The following is a 21,253-nucleotide window of genomic DNA, read 5'->3' on the forward strand; positions in this document are numbered from 1 at the left end:
TCCTTTTATATTTAAATTGGATTTGACTGAATTTCTTGACAACGTAGGCGCTGGGGATGTTGGAAATATCAAGAAAAACGAAATCCCGGAATAGACTCAGACAGTCAGGCAGCCTCTGTGGAGAAGGAATGTTTCATATTTCAAATCGAAGATCCTCTGTCAGAACTATTGGACGATTCCCTTCGGCCCCATGTCTCTCCCGCTCCAGTGAAGGTTCATTTAACATTTTCGTGCCGCTTTGTTGTTCCCCGCCTTCCCGTCCCGTATCGCAATGTCGACCTCTGCTTCCGCTTTCACAGATGGAGTTTAATGCTGATAGGTGTGAGGTGCTACATTTTGGTAGGAGTAATCCAAATTGGACATACATGGTTAATGGTAGGGCTTTGAGGAATGCAGTAGAACAGAGTGATCTAGGAATAATGGGGTACCCTAAAGTTAGGATCTCGTGTGGATAGGGTGGTGAAGAAAGCTTTTGGTATGCTGGCCTTTATAAATCGGAGCATTGAGTATAGGAAGTAATGTTAAAATTGTACAAGGCATTGGTGAGGCCGAATCTGGAGTATTGTGCACAGTTCTGGTCACCGAATTAAAGAAAAGATGTCAACAAAATAGAGACAGTACAGAGACTTATTAGAAGGTTACCTGGGTTTCAGCACCCATGTTACAGGGAAAGATTGACCAAGTTAGGTCTTTATTCTCTAGAGCGTAGGAGGTTGAGGGGGGACTTGATAGAGGTATTTAAAATTATGAGGGGAATAGGTAGAGTAGACGTGGATAGGCTTTTTCCATTGAGAGTAGGGGAGATTCAAACAACAGGACATCAGTTGAGACTTAGGGGGTAAAAGTTTAAAGGTAACATGACGGGGAATTTCTTTACTCAAAGAGTGGTAGGTGTATGGAATGAGCTTCCAGTAGAAGTGGTCGAGGCGGGTTCGGTATTGTCATTTAAAGCAAAATTGGACAGGAAGATAATGGAGGGTTTTGGGCTGAGTGCGGGTCAGTGGGACTAGGTGAGAGTAAGCGTTCGGCACGGACCAGAATGACCGACATGGGCTGTTTCCGTGCTGTATTTGCTATATGGTTATATACCTCTCTAAATGTACTTAAACCCTGCCTCACAGGATCTTCACCATCAACTATCGCTCCACTGAGGTAAGACTGACTGGTCTCAGATTTCCAGGACTATCTCTACTCCTTCTTGAATAAAGGAAAACATCCGCAACCCTCCAATCCTCCGGGACCTCTCCCGTCCCCATTGATGATGCAAAGATCATCGGCAGAGGCTCAGCAATCTCCTCCCTCGCCTCTCTCTGCAGCCTGGGGTACATCTCATCCGGTCCCGGCGACTTACCCAACTTGATGCTTTCCAGCACATCCTCTTTCATAATATCTACATGCTCAAGCTTTTCAGTCCGCTGCAAGTCATCACTACTATCACCAAGATCCTTTTCCAGAGTGGATACTGAAGCAGAATATTCATTAAGTAGGTCTGCTAATTCCTCCGGTTCCATACACACTTTCCCAAAGTCAGGTCCTATTCTTTCACATCATAGCAATGTCGACTTCGGCTTCTTCCTTCACAAATGCTGCCCGACGTGCTCAGTGTTTCCAGCGGTTTATTTTTCTACCCCTTAATGTTATGTTACTCTTACCCCCGGTAACTGGTCCCAAGATTGGTTCGCTTACTGTGTCCGGCGGCTGTATTTTATTCACAAAGGGGTAGCTTCCTTAACTTAGTGCAGTCAGGCTTGCACTGCTCGGGGATCTGTATTCTGAAAAACGCATCTACTTCTCAAAACGTCAGGAGATTCACTCGACAATATGTGGTGATGACAAGTGAAGCTGCAACTGTGAAGAGCGGCTTTGAGAGATCCTGATGACAAGCATCGGCCCTCGGTTACTGAGGCAGAAAGGCCGACATGGTACTCCATAATTTTAACCGGAGAGTTCTACCTGCTCTTTAGTTCTCTGTCCTCTGGGACACGTAAAATATTATTTGCCTTACAATTAAATGAAAATTTTAAATATTCGGCAAATTGACCTCGAAATAAATCCCTCCAGACACTCCATGATATCTGCAACTCTGCTCCATATTCATAATATATATATTTTGTTTCCTCTGTTGACCGACGTCTACAGAAGACCACAGCATAAAAATTGCAAAATAAAATTATTTGGACGTTTAAGTTGTCTATTGAAGTGGAATATCGGCAGCAACTTTTATTTACGCGACAGGCTGATCTTTACAGAAAAGCCGCTGCGTTTCACCGTTACGTTGTTCTGAACCTGGCAAGTACAATTTCCACTGGCAACGTTGACAACTGACTCGATGGTGTCGCCCTGTCCTGTCTGCTGTCTGCTCCACTGCGCCATCTAGAGTCAGCATTGGGAACTGACTGGACAGAACATTTTAATTTCAGACTTGTGACAGTATGTGTGACAACCGGACCCTGCGGCTGAATCCCGATGTTGCCTGACGCATCTGCAACAGAAATAGAGAGTGTATGCTGTTTCTGTGATCGGTGATATTCAGTGTAAACTAATGTAATGATCTAACTGCGTACCTACAAGATATCAGTTCGGTCAGATGTATTCTAATCATGTTCTATCTGAATTGCGCCCTTAGCGTCACAGGGAATACAACCGTATCGTTGCTTTTCTGATAGTCAAATAGTTGATGTTTACATTGACACGAGACACGGGCTCTGCCAACAGAACTGACAGAGGAATGGAATTATTCCTTTCTACTGCAGTCCAATCATTTCAGCTGGGAAGCTGCAGACCAAATTACGATCGTGACCGACGTATTGGTCCTAATGGCAAATTAATGACAGCTCATGAAGAGGAGGGCGCGGCGTCAGTTCCACGGCGTCATCAAGATGGCATGTGATTTACTTTTTTTTCGATGGCCGAAGGCTCTGCTCCTGCACGGAACAGCTCTATGGGTGACAGTAAATTGTTTTCATTGGAGGGAGAGTCACGAACAAAGCGACGTAATCATCACATAAATGTTCGGACTTCGATAAATCAGAGCTCCATGAGCTAGTAATCTTCAGAAGATCAGAGGTGGAGGGGTCAGTAACTTTAAATTGCTGGTTACCACTTTCTCATCAGCCCAGGCCTGGAACCACCGTGGAGATGTAATTGCGGGCAAAGCACGAGAACTGTTTTAATTCCTCAGGAACCTGACGAGATCCGGCATGTCATGAAATACCTCGGCAAACCTCTGTGGGTGTGTTGCGGGAAGTGCACTGAGAGTCTGCAGTCAGACATCGTGTGGGAAGACCAATGTCTCCGAGCGGCAAATCACCCAGCAGGTGGCGCAGTCGTCCCAGCACGTCACCAGCACAACCCTCCAAACCATTGAGCAGATCCACATGAAACGCGTCGGAGAGAAGCATCATCCACCATCACAAAGATCCTCACGAACCGGTGTGTGCACTTTTCCCGCTGCTGCCATGAGGTGGAAGGTAAAGCCGCCTCGAGACTGGCAGCTCCGGAATCAAGAACAGTCACTGATCCTCAACCATCAGAATCTTCACTAAAAGGAGATTACCACACTGATTTAAGGACCCTGTTATCCTGTTATCTCATAGTCGTGATTTCTTGTTATTATTTATAACCATATAACCATATAACAATCAAAGCACGGCAACAGGCCTTCTCGGCCCTCCTAGTCCGTGTCGAACTCTTAATCTCACCTAGTCCCACCTACCCGCACTCAGCCCATAACCCTCCACTCCTTTCCTGTCCATATACCTATCCAATTTTACCTTAAATAACACAACTAAATTGGCCTCTACTACTTCTACAGGAAGCTCATTCCACACAGCTATCACTCTCTGAGTAAAGAAATACCCCCTTGTGTTTCCCTTAAACTTCTGCCCCCTAACTCTCAAATTATGTCCTCTCGTTTGAATCTCCCCTCCTCTCAATGGAATCAGCCTATTTACGTCAACTCTATCTATCCCTCTCAAAATTTTAAATACCTCGTTCAAATCCCCCCTCAGCCTTCTACGCTCCAATGAATAGAGACCTAACTTGTTCAAACTTTCTCTGTAACTTAAGTGCTGAAACCCAGGTAAGATCCTAGTAAATCGTCTCTAATTTATTGATATTTTTCCTATAATTCGGTGACAAGAACTGCACACAATATTCTAAATCTGGCCTTAACATTGCCTTGTACAATTTTAACATTACATCCCAACTTCTGTACTCAATGCTCTGATTTATAAAGGCCAGCGTTCCAAAAGCCTTCTTCACCACCCTATCTACATGAGACTCCACCTTCAGGGAACTATGCACTGTTATTCGTAGATCTCTCTGTTCCACTGCATTCCTCAATGCCCTACCATGTACCGTGTATGTTCTATTTGGATTATTCCTGCCAAAATGTAGAACCTCACACTTCTCTGCATTAAACTCCATCTGCCAACGTTCAGCCCATTCTTCTAACCCGCATAAATCTCCCTGCAAGCTTTGAAAACCCACCTCATTATCCATAATACCTCCTACCTTAGTGTCATCGGCATACTTACTAATCCAATTTACCACCCCATCATCCAGATCATTTATGTATATTACAAACAACATTGGGCCCAAAACAGATCCCTGAGGCACCCCGCTAGTCACCGGCCTCCATCCCGATAAACAATTATCCACCACTACTCTCTGGCATCTCCCATCTATCCACTGTTGAATCCATTTTATTACTCCAGCATTAATACCTAACGACTGAACCTTCTTAACTAACCTTCCATGTGGAACTTTGTCAAAGGCTTTACTGAAGTCCATATAGACTACATCCACTGCCTTACCCTCGTCAACATTCCTCGTAACTTTTTCAAAAAATTCAATAAGGTTTGTCAAACATGACCGTCCACGCACAAATCCATGCTGGCTACTCCTAATCCGATCCTGTCTATCCAGATAATTATTAATACTATCTCTAAGAAAACTTTCCATTAATTTACCCACCACTGATGTCAAACTGACAGGTCTATAATTGCTAGACGTACTTCTAGAACCCTTTTTAAACAATGGAACCACATGAGCAATACACCAATCCTCCGGCACAATCCCCGTTTCTAATGACATCTTGAAGATCTCCGTCAGAGCTTTCTTAAAAGCGCCAGTACTTCCAGCTCTTTAATTGTCATAGGTTCCATAACTTCCTTACTTGTTTCCCACACCTTACACAATTCAATATCCTTCTCCTTAGTGAATACCGAAGAGAAGAAATTGTTCAAAATCTCTCCCATCTCCCTCGGCTACACACAGAGCTGACCACTCTGATTCTCTAAGGGGGCAATTTTATCCCTCACTACCCTCTTGCTTTTAATATAACTGTAGAAACCTTTCGGATTTACTTTCACCTTATTTGCCAAACCAACCTCGTATCTTCTTTTAGCTTTTCTAATCTCTTTCTTAAGATTCCTTTTACATTCTTTATATTCCTCGAGCAATTCCTTTACTCCATGCTGCCTATATCTATTGTAGACATCCCTCTTTTTCAGAACCAAGTTTCTAATATCCCTTGAAAACCATGGTGCTTTCAAACCTTTAACCTTTCCTTTCAACCTAACAGGAACATAAAGATTCTGTACCCTCATAATTTCACCCTTAAATGACCTCCATTTCTCTTTACATCCTTCCCATAAAACAACTTGACCCAATCCACTATCTCTTAATCCCTTCGCAACTCCTCAAAGTTAGCCTTTCTCCAATCAAAAATCTCAACACTAGGTCCTGTCCTGTCCTTCTCCATAATTATATTGAAGCTAATGCTATTGTGATCACTGGACCCGAAGTGCACCCCAACACATACATCTGTCAGCTGACCTATCGCGTTCCCTAACAGGAGATCCAACATTGCCCCATCTCCAGTCGGTACTTCTATGATTTGTTGCAAAAAACTATCCTGCACACATTTCACAAACTCTAAACCATCCAGCCCTTTTACAGAATGAGCTTCCCAATCTACGTGTGGAAAATTAATATCTCCCACAATCACCAGCTAGTGTTTACTACAAATATCTGCTATCTCCGTACACATTTGCTCTTCCAAATCACGCTCCCCATTAGGTGGCCTATAATACACTCCTATCAGTGTTACTACACCTTTCACATTCCTCAATTCCACCCAAATTGCCTCCCTAGAGGAGCTCTCTAATCTATCCTTCCAAAGCACCGCCATAAGATTTTCTCGGACAAGCAATGCAACACCTCCTCCTCTGGCCCCTCCTACTCTATCACACCTGAAGCAACTAAATCCAGGAATATTGAGTTGCCAATCACAACCTTCCTGCAACCATGTTTCACTAATACCTACAACATCATAATTCCAGGTATCAATCCACGCTTTAAGCTCATCCACCTTTCTTACAATGCTCCCAGCATTAAAATAGATACATTTAAGATACTCTCCACCTCCTCCACTCTTTTCATCCCTAACAATGCATTCAAATTTATTATCCTTTTCTTTCTTCTCCCCGACATCTTCGGGTTGAGCGCATCCCTTCTCCATCACACACTGTCTATTTATTTCCTCTACTGGTGAACTAACCTCCTCTCCCATAGTTTCCTGAAATTGATTCCCCCCGCCCATCTCACTAGTTTAAAGTCTGCCCTGTAGCCCTAGCAAACCTCCCCTCTAGGATATTGGTCCCCCCAGGATTCAAGTGTAACCCACCCTTCTTGAACAGGTCACGTCTGCCCCAGAAGAGGTCCCAATGATCCAGAAAATTGAATCCCTGCCCCCTGCTCCAATCCCACAGCTAAGCATTCATGCTCCACCTAATTCTGTTCCTACTCTCACTGTCGCGTGGCACAGGCAGTAATCCCGAGATTACTACCTTTGCAGTCCTTCTTTCTAACTGCCTTACTAAATCCCTATACTCTCGTTTCAGGACCTCTTCCCCTTTCCTTCCTATGTCATTGGTACCTACATGTACCAAGACATCTGGCTCCTCACCCTCCCACTTCAGGATATCTTGGACGCGATCAGAAACGTCCCGAACCCTGGCACCAGGGAGGCAAATTACCATCCGGGACTCCCGATCACCTCCACTGAACCGCCTGTCTGAATCGCTGACTATCGAGTCCGCTATTACTATGGTCCTCTGTCTTCTATCCCTACCCGTATGAGTTACAGGGCCGTCCTCTATGCCGGAGGCTGTCTTCCACCAGGTAGGCTGTCCCCCCCAACAGTACTCAAACATGAGTACTTATTGTCAGGGGGTACAGCCACTGGGGTACTCTCTAGTACCTGCCTCTTCCCCTTCCTGACCGTGACCAACCTATCTGCCTCCCGTGGCCCCGGAGGGACCACCTGCCTGTAACTCCTCTCTATCACCTCCTCACTCTCCCTGACCAGGCGAAGGCCATCGAGCTGCAGCTCCAGTTCCCTACCTCGGTCCTTCAGGAGCTGCAGTTCGATGCGCCTAGCGCAGATGTGGACGTCCGCGAGGATCGGAGACTCCAGGAACTCCCACATCCGACACCGAGAACAACAAGCTGCCCTCACACTCATACTTCCCAAATAACTGACAATAACAAGAACTAAAAGATAAGCCTACTGTGCCCTCTTCCGCCTAAGCCCCCAGAGCTCAAGCCCTACACTCTGCTTCCGGCGCACCCCGCTGCCCGCTTCTTAAGGCTGCGTTCTTTTTATATCTTCCCTCCGTCCCAGGCCTCCTCACGCGCCTGCTCAGTCCCGCCTCTCAGAACTCCGATCTGAGACGCCATTGGACAATTTGAAAATGGCCGCCGCCGCACTTCCTCTCAAAGCCTCGCTGTCCGCTTCCAAAAGAGAACTACCTCACTCAGTCTCTCCTTTTTATATCTTCCCTCCTTCCCAGGCCTCCTCACGCGCCTGCGCAGTCCCGCCTCTCAGAACTCCGATCTGAGACGCCATTGGACAATTTGAAAATGGCCGCCGCCGCACTTCCTCTCAAAGCCTCGCTGTCCTCTTCCAAAAGAGTAAATGTGGTACTCTGTCGAGTATCCCTGAGATCCGTCCACTCTGGCCTGACCTATCCGGGACCAATGGGATTGTGGAGAGTAAATGTGTTACTCTGTCGAGTATCCCTGAGATCCGTCCCCTCTGGCCTGCCCTATCCGGGACTAAATGGATTGTGGACAGGAAATGCGGTACTCTGTCGAGTATCCCTGAGATCCGTCCCCTCTGGCCTGCCCTATCCGGGACCAAAGGGATTGTGGAGAGTAAATGTGTTACTCTGTCAGGTATCACTGTCATCCAGGCTCTCTTCCTACCCCACATTATTCTTGTCTGTGATTGCAGTGCGACAATCTCTGGCCCAATGTCCCCTCTTTCTACAAACCCCGTTTCTGTCCTTAGCCAAGTGTCCTCTTCATCAACACTGTCCACACGTTCCTCCCACCCGTTCTGGGTTCTTCGTCGGGGCACGAACTCCATCTCCTCACTACCGGTTCTCTGTGCACTCTCTCGCTTTTCCACAGTCCCTTTAAAGAGTCAATTGCGCTCCCTATTGATCAGTATTCATGTCACCCAGGGGCCAGGTCTGACACAGCGAATTGAGATTAGTTAATTTAAAGGAGTGGGCAGGCTTGGGTCTAAGACGGTTTCGAAAAGTCTGCACTGCCAGCTGGACACATTGATCTGTCCAGGGGTTTGCCGGCATTGGACTCTCACGTATCCTTAAAACGAGCTAGAAAGTACGCAAGGGATTCTCCTATTTTCTGTACTTATCGGATAAATTCTCAAAATCCGCATGCAGTCGGTCTGTCATTCAAATGGGTTCCCTTACCTCAGCGACCCACCGTGCCATGGCTTGTATTACATCAGCCCCTCTGGTGGCTCCCGGCCACCTTCGGGCGTCTGCCTGGGAAAGGGGAATCCACTCCCTGTCCCTGCCCGAGAGGTTCCATATATTACCCTGAGGAGTGGCACGTCCCCGGGCAGGGTCTGGAAAGGGAAACCCACCCCCTGTCCCTGCCTGTGAGGTTCCATATATAACCCTGAGGAGTGGCACCAGTCCCTGGGCAAAGCCTGGAAAGGGGAACCCACTCCCTGTCCCTGTCCGAGAGGTTCCATATACAACCCTGAGGAATGGTACAAGTCCCCGGGCTGGGTCTGGAAAGGGGAACACGCTCCCTGTCCCTGTCTGAGATGTTCCATATATAACCCTGAGGAGTGGCACAAGTCCCCGGTCAGGTTCTGGAAAACGGAACCCACTCCCTGTCCCTGCCCAAGAGGTTCCTTATATAACCATGAGGAGTGGCACAAGTCCACGGGCAGGGTCTGGAAAGGGAAACCCACTCCCTGTCCCTGCCTGTGAGGTTCCATATATAACCCTGAGGAGTGGCACCAGTCCCTGGGCAAAGTCTGGAAAGGGGAACCCACTCCCTGTCTCTGTCTGTGAGGTTCCATATATAACCCTGAGGAGTGGCACAAGTCCCCGGGCAGGGTCTGGAAAGGGGAACCCACTCCCTGTCCCTGCCTGTGAGGTTCCATATATAACCCTGAGGAGTGGCACCAGTCCCTGGGCAAAGTCTGGAAAGGGGAACCCACTCCCTGTCTCTGTCTGTGAGGTTCCATATATAACCCAGAGGAGTGGCACAACTCCCCGGGCAGGGTCTGGAAAGGGGAACCCACTCCCTGTCCCTGCCCGAGAGGTTCCATATATAACCCTGAAGAATGGCACAAGTCCCCGGGCAGGGTCTGGAAAGGGGAACCCACTCCCTGTCCCTGTCCGAGAGGTTCCATATACAACCCTGAGGAGTGGTACAAGTCCCCGGGCAGGGTCTGGAAAGGGGAACCCACTCCCTGTCCCTGTCCGAGGTTCCATATATAACCCTGAGGAGTGGCACAAGTCCCCAGGCAGGGTCTGGAAAGGGGAACCCGCTCCCTGTCCCTGTCTGAGATGTTCCAAATATAACCCTGAGGAGTGGCACAAGTCCCCGGTCAGGGTCTGGAAAGCGGAACCCACTCCCTTTTTCAATGAATTCAGGTAAAGTCCCTGGTCCGGACAGTTATACTGCTGAATTTTTTAAATCCTTTTCTTCTTTTCTTGCTCCATGGTTTTGTAAAATTTTTAAAGATGCGTTAACCATAGGTAAATAACCACAATCTTTTTATGATGCCTCCATTTCTCCAATTAGTAAAAAAGATAAAGACCCCACTGAATGTGCATCCTATCGGCCAATATCCTTGCTGAATACGGATTCTAAGATTTTTACCAAAATTCTTGCCACCAGATTAGAAAATGTATTACCTCAAATTATCTCTGCAGATCAGACCAGATTTATTAAAAACTGTTATTCATCTTTTAACATTAGAAAATTTATTAATATAATTTATACTTCTTCATCTAAAATACTAGAATGTCATTTCCTTTGATGCTGAAAAAGCGTTTGATAGAGTTGAATGGCTATTTTTATTTTATACGTCGCAAAATTTTAATTTAAGCTTGAAATTTATATCATGGATTAAATTAATGTATTATAAACCTTTGGCTTCGGTTCTTACAGATAATCAAAGATCTCCTTTTTTACAGTTGTCCCGTGGGACCAGGCAAGGCTGCCCTTTAAGTCCTCTATTATTTGACATTGCTTTGGAACCTTTAGCCGTTGCCATTCGTGAATCACCTAATATTTTTGGTATTACCCGTGGGTAAGGGACTTATAAGTTATCATTATATGCTGATGATTTGTTACTATATATATATCTGACCCCGAGAGATCTATTCCTGCTATTTCATCCTTGCTTGCTCAATTTAGTAGCTTTTCTGGCTACAAACTGAATTTTAATAAGTGTGAATTATTTCCATTAAATATGCAAGTTCCAATTTATAAACAATTACTGTTTAAAGTTGTCACAGATCATTTTACTTATTTGGGTATTAAAATTACCAAGAAACATAAGGGTTTATTTAAAGTTAATTTTTTACCTTAAATTGAACAAATCAAGCAACATGTTACCAGGTGGTCCCCATTATCTCTGTCATTGGTTGGTCGAATTAATACTATCAAGATAATAGTATTACCCAAATTTTTATATTTATTCCAAGCATTAAGAATTTTTATTCCTAAATCTTTTTTTGATATTATTGACTCCAAAATATCATTGTATGTGTGGCAGAATAAAAATCCTAGATTAAGTAAAAAATATTTACAGAAGCCTAAGAAGGAAGGTGGTTTTGCTTTGCCAATCCTGAGATTTTACTATTGGGCAGTTAATATTCAATATTTAATATTTTGGACACAAGAATCGGTCATAGTACCTTGCCCACAAACGGTAAATGTGGAGTGTAAATCTGTACAAGACTTCTCATTGTTTTCTATTTTAGGATCTTCGCTTCCTTTTGCTTTATCTAAACCAAATAAACAAATAGCTAATCCTATAGCTAAACATACATTAAGAATATGGTTTCAGTTTCATAAATTCTTTGGCTTGAATAATCAAGCCCTATTATATCTAATTTCTTTTTCCAGCCCTCATTTAAGGACCAAGCCTTTGTGTTATGGAAAACAAAAGGTATAACATGTTTTCGTGATCTATTTTTAGATAACAGTTTTCTGTCCTTTGAACCTCTATCCAGACTAAAACTCTTTTTTTTTTCAGATACTAGCAAGTTAGAAGTTTCTTGAATGTGAGTATTTTCTGCAATTATGTCCAATGGATATTATAGAAAAAAATTCTAGCTCCGAATCCTTGCCAGAAGGGTTAAGTAGCCATCATTTATCATATGATCATGAAAATACAGCCTGGAGTATCAGAAATAATTAAGGAGGAATGGGAAAAATAACTTCACTGTCTTATACCCACAAAGAAGTGGGAGAAAATTTTACAATTAGTCAACTCTTCTTCTATTTGTGCTAAACATGCCTAATACAATTTCAGGTTGTTCATAGGGCTCACATGTCCAAGGATAAACTCGCTCGATTTTATTCTTATGTTAATCCAACCTGTCACAGATGTCATTCTGAAGTCACTTCATTGACCCACGTGTTCTGGTCTTGCCCCTATTTGCAAAATTACTGGAAAGATATGTTTGGTATTATTTCAACAGTTCTGAATATCAAATTGCAACTTCATCCTATTACTGCAATTTTCGGTTCACCAATGGTGGATAATAGTCGTTTATCCCCCTTCAGCCCGGCAGATGATTGCATTTGTTACATTAATGACTAGAAGATCTATCCTATTGAATTCGAAAGAAATTAATCCTCCAACTATATTTCAGTGGTTTTCTCAAACTATTTCTTGTTTGAGGTTAGAAAAAATTACAAGTGTTGTCTTTGACCCTTCAGTTAAATATGAAGAAACTTGGAGACCATTTATTCAACATTTTCATATAAGCTAAACTGACTTTTCCTAAACCTTACTTTTAATATCCTTAATTATTTGGATGGAGGTGCAGAGTTATTGACGCTACTGTGTATAATTGATATAATGCAATGGCCCATGTCGGTTAGGATTTTTTCCTTTTTTTTGGTGGGGGGAAGGGTTCCTTATTTTCTCCATTTTTTGTAACCACCATGAGGTTGGGAGGTTAATATAATCTATTTGTATTTATTACTTAACCTATTAATTATGTACTCTCAATCTCTTTGTATTCATGTTTCATTTATGTTTGTTTAAAATCAATAAAAAAGATTTAAAAAGAAAGGACTACTCTGAGGAAAGGCTGGAATAGGCGCAACGGGCCGAGTGGCCTGGCCTGCTCCTGTTACTTATTTACTAAAGTCCCAGTTTACCTTTGTGCCTGGTTCTCCCTTGACCTTCAGCCTGTCCTTTTGCACAGGGGAGCGCTCACACACCGGAGCTCCATCGGCAGCCGCTGCGGGCCAGCTCCCGGATCCCAGCAGCAGGAGACAGGACCGGGAGGAAACTCCGGACAACAGGCCCCGATCCACGGCGGAGAAAGACCGGGCTCCCCCTGTGTGGCTGAAACATCTCACGGAATCTCCGCCCGAATCTTCACCTCCGCCATCGGAAGGGTTCAAAACGCCGGCCGCTGTTGCAGCCTTTACCCGGGGAGCTGCTCCCAATCTCGGGTCTCTCACCGGGTCTACTCGTTCCCGGTTCCAAAATTCGGTCCGCCCAGAGTCCCGCCCACTGACACTCCTCAGCCAATGGAGGCCAGAGTCTCCCAGTGGTGTTCTCTGATTGGCTGTGAGTGTGTCCGAGGGGAGACTGTTACCGGGAGACGGAGATGTCAGTCACAGTTTGTTCTCAGAATCAAAGCAAGTTCCCCGAGGCTCAAAGTTCAAAGTAAATTTTATTATTATTTTTTAATATTTTAACAATTTATTGAACACAAACAAAAACAGAAACATTAAACATATGCTAACAAAGTCAGGGAATCACACAAAAGCAGCAACGAATATATAACCATTAACTTTAAATATACAAATAAACAAGGAAAGCCGCTGTAAATATTTATGACAGAGAAATGATCCCCATGAGATTTGGTGTTATTAGTAAACCCAGATAAGACATTTTCAAAACAAAAAGTAAAATCCACATTAATATATTGATCTATAAATTGACAAACATCAACCTAAAATGTTTTAACATATTCACAATCCCAAAACAGATGAAATAAATCCTCTGGTTATAAACCACAAAAATAACAGTTAGTTTCGATATCAGAATTAACCCGTCAAATAAACACTATTTGGATAATATCTATGTATAGTTTTAAATAAGCCCCAAATACCCCTCCACCTCAGATTACCCAAGCGACTATTCCAAAAACTAACAGAGTACATTTAAGTCGCCACCTACAACTCCTACAAACACACAGAGCAAAGCTACAGAACGGTAACAATATCTGGATCACTGAAAGATCAATCAGAGTGCAGAAGACAACAAACTTCGCCAATGCAAATAAACAACGAGAACATGAAATAACGGCAGCGGCTGCCGGTAGATGTCCGGTGCTCTCAGCGCTCCCTGTTCAATCTGACAGGACAAGAAACAATGAAGCACAAAGGTAAACTCGTGTTTCAGAAAATAAGAAATCGAGAAGGCGTGGCCATTCGGCACCTTGCGCTATCACTGCCCTTCAACTCAGAACAAGCTTGTCTTTTGACCTCAGCACCACTTTCCTGCAACTTCCCATCACCGCTGAGCCCCAGGATATGTCTATTCAATTTAGAAACCTTGTGGAGATAATTGCAATGATTCACTGCACTCTGGGTGAGGAAATTTCTCCTCATTTCAGTCCTGCTGAGTTGTCCTTGGATTTTGAGACTGTGACTGATGGTTCCACACCTTATGGGAAACATCATTCCAGCCCTTCTGCTGTAAATATTCTGAGATTGTATTTCTCTAATTCTGAGACAGGAATGTGATCTGTCTCAGTCAAATCACCTCTTATTTCACTCATTTTGAGACAGTCCCAGTACGATGATTTGTTGTGGGAGCATCTCTATGGACAAGTGAGTGCAGTTATCCTGTGTTGTTCCACAGCCTCAGAGTTGAGGGGTAGTAACTGTTCCTGGCCCTGGTGGGGCGAGTCCTGAGGGTCTTGTGCCTTCTACCTGATCACAGCAGTGAGAAAAGAGCCTGCCTGTGTGGTGAGCCTGATCACAGCCGCCTGTATCACCGTCCCCTCTTGCCTGCCCCATCCGGGACCAAAGGGATTGTGGAGAGTAAATGTGGTACTATGTCGAGTATCACTGTGATCCGTCCCCTCTGGCCTGTCCTATCCGGGACCAAAGGGATTGTGGAGAGTAAATGTGGTACTATGTCGAGTATCACTGTGATCCGTCCCCTCTGGCCTGCCCTATCCGGGAGTAAAGGGATTGTGGAGAGTAAATGTGGTACTCTATCGAGTATCACTGTGATCCGTCCCCTCTGGCCTGCCCTATCCGGGACCAAAGGGATTGTGGAGAGGAAATGTGGTACTCTGTCGAGTATCACTGTGATCCAGGCTCTCTTCCTGCCTCTTATTATTCTTGTCTGTGATTGCAGTGCGACAATCTCTGGCCCAATGTCCCCTCTTTCTACAAACCCCTTTTCTGTCCTTAGCCAAGTGTCCTCTTCATCTGCACCGTCCGCACGATCCTGCCACCCGTTCTGGGTTCTGCCTCGGGACCCGAACTCCATCTCCTCACTACGGGTTCTCGGTGCACAGTCTCGCTTTTCCCCAGTCCCTTTAAAGAGTCAATTGTGCTCCCTATTTATCAGAATTTATGTCACCCGGGGCCAGGTCTGACACAGCAAATTGAGATTAGTTAACTTAAAGGAGTGGACAGGCTTGGGCCTGAGACAGTTTAGAAAAGTCTGCACTGCCAGCTGGACACACTGATCTGTCCAGGGATTTGCTGGCATTGGAATCTCACGTATCCTTAAAATGAGCTATAAAGTACGCAAGGGATTCTCCTTTTTTCTGTAGTTACTGGGTAAATTCACCAAAATCTGCATGCAGTCGGGCTGTCATTCAAATGGGTTCCCTTACCTCAGCGACCCACCGTGCCATGGCTTGTATTACATCAGCCCCTCTGGTGGCTTCCGGTCACCTTCGGGCATCTGCCTGGGAAAGGGGAACCCACTCCCTGTCCCTGCCCGGGAGTTTCCAGATATATCCCTGAGGAGTGCAGGCAAGTCCCCAGTCAAGTTCTGGAAAGGGGAACCCACTCCCTGTTCCTGCCTGAGAGGTTCCAGATATAACCCTGAGGAGTGGCACAAGTCCCCAGGCAGGGTCTGGAAAGGGGAACCCACTCCCTGTCCATGTCCGAGAGGGTCCATAGGTTACCCTGAGGACTGGCACAGGTCCCCGGGCAGGGTCTGGAAAGGGGAACCCACTCCCTGTCCATGTCCGAGAGGTTCCATATATAACCCTGAGGAGTGGCACAAGTCCCCGGGCAGGGTCTGGAAAGGAGAACCCACTTCCTTTTTCAATGAAATCAGGGAAAGCCCCTGGTCCGGACGGTTATACTGCTGAATTTTTAAAATTATTTTCTTCTATACTCTCTCCTTTGCTTTGTAAAATTTTTAAAGATGCGTTAACTGTAGATAAATAACTGCAATCTTTTTATGATGCCTCTATTTCTCCAATTGTTAAAAAAGATAAAGAACCCACTGAATGTGCATCCTATCGGCCAATATCCTTGCTGAATATGGATTCTAAGATTTTTACCAAAATTTTGGCCACTACATGAGAAAATGTATTACCTCAAGTTATCTCTGAAGATCAGAACAGATTTATTAAAACCTGTTATTCATCTTTTAACATTAGAAAATAAATTAATATAATTTATACTTCTTCATCGAAAAAACCAGAATGTCATTGCCTGAGATGCTGAAAAAGCGTTTGATAAAGTTGAATAGTTATATTTATGTAATAATCTGTAGAATTTTAATTTTAGCTTGAAGTTTATATCATGGATTAAATTAATGGCTTTGGTTCTTACCAATAATCAAAGATCTCCTTTTTTTCAGTTGCCCCGTGGTACGAGGCAAGGCTGCTCTTTAAGTCCTCTATTATTTGACATTGCTTTGGAACCTTTAGCCGTTGCCATTCGTGATTCACCTAATATTTTTGATATTACCCATGGGTAAGGGACATAATTTATCATTATATGCTGATGATTTGTTTCTATACATATCTGACCCCGAGAGATCTATTCCTGCTGTTTCATCCTTGCTTGCTCAGTTTAGTAGCTTTTCTGGCTACAAACTGAATTTTAATAAGAGTGAATTATTTTCATTAAATATGCAAGTTGCAATTTATAAACACTTACCATTTAAAGATGTCACAGATCATTTTACTTATTTGGGTATTAGAATTACCAAGAGACATAAGGGTTTATTTAAAGTTAATTTTTTACCTTTAATTGACCAAATCAAGCAACTTGTTACCAGGTGGTCCCCATTATCTCTGTCATTGGTTGGTCAAATTAATACTATCAAGATGATAGTATTACCCAAATTTTTATATTTAAACCAAGCATTACTAATTTTTATTTCTAAATCATTTTCTGATATTGATTGCAAAATATCTTCATACATGTGGCAGAATAAAAATCCTAGATTAACTAAGAAATATTTACAGAAGTCTAAGTAGGAAGGTTTTTTGGCTTTGCTAAACCTAAGATTTTACTACTGGGCAGTTAACATCCGATAGTTAATATCTTGGACACGAGAATTGGTGTAATGGGTAAATTTACCCACAATGGGTAAATTTGAAGTGTAAATCTGTACAAGACTTCTCATTGTTTTCTATTTTAAGATCTTTGTCTCCTTTTGCTTTATCTAAACCAAATAAACAAATAACTAATCCTATAGTTAAACATACATTAAGAGCATGGTTTCAATTTTGTAAATTCTTCGGCTTGAATAAGTTTATCTTATCAAGCCCTCTTATATCTAACTTTTTTTTCCATCCCTCTTTTATGGACTTTGTGTTATTGTGTTTATGGCCGTTGTGTTATTGAAAACAAAAGGTATAACATGTTTTTGTGATCTATTTTTAGATAACAGTTTTCTGTCCATTGAACAGCTATCCAGCCTAAAACTTTTTTTTTAGATACTTGCAAGTTAGAAATTTCTTGAATGTTAGTCTTTTCTGAAATTATGTCCAATGGACATTACTGAAAAAAATCTGGCTCTGAATCCTTGCCAGAAGGGTTTAGTAGCCATCATTTATAATACAATCATAAAAATACAGCCAGGAGTATCAGAAATAATTAAGAAGGAATGGGTAAAATAACTTTACTGTCTTATACCCACAGGGCAGTGGGATAACATTTTACAAATAATCAATTCTTCTTCTATTTGTGCTAAACATGCCTAATACAATTTAAGGTTGTTCATAGGGCTCACATGTCCAAGGATAAACTCGCTCGATTTTATTCTTATGTTAATCCAGCCTGTGACAGATGTCATTCTGAAGTCACTTCATTGACCCAGATGTTCTGGTCTTGCCCCTATTTGCAAAATTACTGGAAAGGTATTTCTGGTATTATTTCAACAGTTCTGAATATCAAATTGCAATCCTATGACTGCATTTTTTGGTTTAACAATGGTGGATAATGGTCGTTTATCCCCCCTCAGCCCTGTAGATGATTGCATTTGTTACATTAATGACTAGAAGATCTATCCTATTGAACTGGAAAGAAATTAGTCCTCCAACTATATTTCAGTGGTTTTCTCAAACTATTTCTTGTTCGAGTTGAGAAAAAATTACAAGTGTTGTCTTTGACCCTTCAGTTAAATATGAAAAAACTTGGAGACCGTTTATTCAACATTTCCATAAAAACTAAACTGACTTTTCCTAAACCTTACTTTTATTGTCCTTAATTATTCGGATGGAGGTGCGGAGTTATTGACGCTACTGTGTATAATTGATATAATGCAATGGCCCATGTCAGTTAGGATTTATTCCATTTTTTTGGGAGGGGAGGGTTTCTTATTTTCTCCATTTTTTTTAACCACTATGAGTTTGGGAGCTTAACATTAATAAGGTATTTATTCCTTAACCTATTAATTATGTACTTTCAATCTCTTTGTATTCATGTTTCATTCATGTTTGTTTAAAATCAATAAAAAGATTTAGAAAGAAAGGACTACTCTGAGGAAAGGGTGGAATAGGCGCCACGGGCCGAGTGGCCTGGCCTGCTCCAGTTTCTTATTTTCTGAAGTCCGAGCTTACCTTTGCGCCTGGTTCTCCCTTGACCTTCAGCCTGTCCTTTTGCACAGGGGAGCGCTCACACACCGGAGTTCCATCGGCAGCCGCTGCGGGCCAGCTCCCGTATCCCAGCAGCAGGAGACAGGACTGGGAGGAAACTCCGGACAACAGGCCCCGATCCACGGCGGGGAAAGACCGGGCTCCCTCTGTGAGGCTGAAACATCTCACCGAATCTCCGCCCGAAACTTCACCTCCGCCATCGGAAGGATTCAAAACTCCGGCCGCTGTTGCAGCCTTTACCCGGGGAGCTGCTCCCGATCTCGGGTCTCTCACCGGGTCCACTCGTTCCCGGTTCCAAACTTCGGTCCGCCCAGCGTCCCGCCCACTGACACACCTCAGCCAATGGAGGCAAGATACTACGAAAGGTGTTCGCTGATTGGCTGTGAGTGTGTCCAAGGGCGGACTGCTGCCGGGAGCTGGAGATGTCAGTCACCGTTTGTTCTCAGACTCATAGCAAGTTCCCCGAGGCTCAAAGTTCAAAGTAAATTTTATAATTACTTTTTAATATTTAAAATTTTTATTGAACACAAACAAAGACAGAAACACTAAACATATGCTAACAAAGCCAGGGAAACACACAAAAGCAGCAACGAATATATAACCATTAACTTTAAATATACAAATAAACAAGGAAATCCGCTCTAAATACTGTTGGACAGAAGGGACTGTATCTAAGAGGAGTCACAAAACAAGAACGTTTACAGAGATAACACAAAACATTGACAGATTTGTACAGTCTTTACAGGTTTCTGGTTACGGGAAGTGTTCAGAGTATAAACGTATAGTTTGAAGTCTGAGGTAAAAATCTAAATGAAGGTTTCTTATTGCTGTGTTTGCATTTATGGATACAAAATTTGCTGTAAATTAACAAAAGATTTATGATAGAGAAATGATCCCTGTGAGATTTGGTATTACTAGTAAACCCAATAAGACATTTTCAAAACAAAAAGTAAAATCCACATTAATATATTAATCTATAAATTGACAAACATCAAATCAAAATGTTTTAACATATTCACAATCCCAAAACAGATGAAATAAATCCTCTGGATATCAACCACAAAAAGAACAGTTAGTCTCAATATCAGAATTAACCCTTGTCAAATAAACATTATTTGGATAATATCTATGTATAATTTAAAATAAGCCCCAAATACTCCTCCACCTCAGATTCCCCAAGTGACGATTCCAAAAACTAACAGAGTACATATAAGTCGCCACAAACAACTCCTGCAAACATGCAGAGCAAAGCTACAGAATGGTAACTATATCTGGATCACTGAAAGATCAACCAGAGTGCAGAAGACAACAAACTTCGCCAATGCAAATAAACAATGAGAACATGAAATAACCGCAGCGGCTGCCGATAGATGTCCGGTGCTCTCAGCTCTCCCTGTTCAATCTGACAGGACAAGAAACAGTGAGGCACAAAGGTAACCGAGTGTTTCAGAAAACAAGAAATCGAGAAGGCGTGGCCATTCGGCCCTTGCGCTACCACTGTCCTTCAACTCAGAACATGCTTGACTTTTGACCTCAGCACCACTTTCCTGCAACTTTCCATCACCGCTGAGCCCCAGGATATGTCTATTCAATTTCGAAACCTTGTGGAGATAATTGCAATGATTCACTGCACTCTGGGTGAGGACATTTCTCCTAACCTCAGTCCTGCTCAGTTCTCCTCGTATTCTGAGTTTGTGAGTGCTGGTTCCACACCTTCTGGGAAACATCATTCCAGCACATCCACTTTAAATATCTTGTGAGATTATATTTCTCTAATTCTGAGACAGGAATACAATCTGTCTCAGTTAAACCACCTCTTGTTTCACTCATTTTGAGACAGTCCCAGTACGATCATTTGTTGTGGGAGCAACTCTATGGACATCAAGTGAGTGCAGTTATCCTGTGTTGTTCCACAGCCTGATGGTTGAGGGGTAGTAACTGTTCCTGACCCTGGTGGGGCGAGTCCTGAGGCTCTTGTACCTTCTACCTGATTACAGCAGTGAGAAAAGAGCCTGCCTGTATGATGAGCCTGATCACAGCCGCCTGTATCACCGTCCCCTCTGGCCTGCCCTGTCCGGGACCAAAGGGATTGTGGAGAGTAAATGTGGTACTCTGTCGAGTATCACTGTGATCCGTCCCCTCTGGCCTGCACTATCCGGGACCAAAGGGATTGTGGACAGTAAATGTGGTACTCTGTCGAGTATCACTGTGATCTGTCCCCTCTGGCCTGCACTATCCGGGACCAAAGGGATTGTGGACGGTAAATGTGGTACTCTGTCGAGTATCACTGTGATCTGTCCCCTCTGGCCTGCCCTATCCGGGATCGAAGGAATTGTGGATAGTAAATGTGGTACACTGTCGAGTATCACTGTCACCCAGAATCACTTCCTGCCCCTTATTATTCTTGTCTGTGATTCCAGTGCGACAGTCTCTGGCCTAATGTCCCCTCTTTCTACAAACTCCGTTTCTGTCCTTAGCCAAGTGTCCTCTTCATCTGCACCGTCCGCACGATCCTGCCACCCGTTCTGGGTTCTTCGTTGGGACCTGAACTCCATCTCCTCACTACCAGT

At 43.5% G+C, this 21,253-nt stretch overlaps 1 long non-coding RNA gene across 1 annotated transcript; it reads right to left on the reverse strand.

Annotated features, from left to right (window-relative positions):
* Positions 1-2,207: 2,207 nt before the first annotated feature.
* LOC132390081 (uncharacterized) lies at positions 2,208-19,119 on the reverse strand. The gene is made up of 3 exons (XR_009510775.1): positions 18,648-19,119; positions 12,742-13,951; positions 2,208-2,482 (listed from the first exon to the last, which is right to left on the reverse strand). It is a non-coding gene; the product is annotated as an uncharacterized LOC132390081 (long non-coding RNA).
* Between the last annotated feature and the right edge of the window lie 2,134 nt (positions 19,120-21,253).

The sequence above is a fragment of the Hypanus sabinus genome, unplaced genomic scaffold, assembly GCF_030144855.1.
Source record: "Hypanus sabinus isolate sHypSab1 unplaced genomic scaffold, sHypSab1.hap1 scaffold_760, whole genome shotgun sequence".
NCBI classification, from domain to species: domain Eukaryota; kingdom Metazoa; phylum Chordata; class Chondrichthyes; order Myliobatiformes; family Dasyatidae; genus Hypanus; species Hypanus sabinus.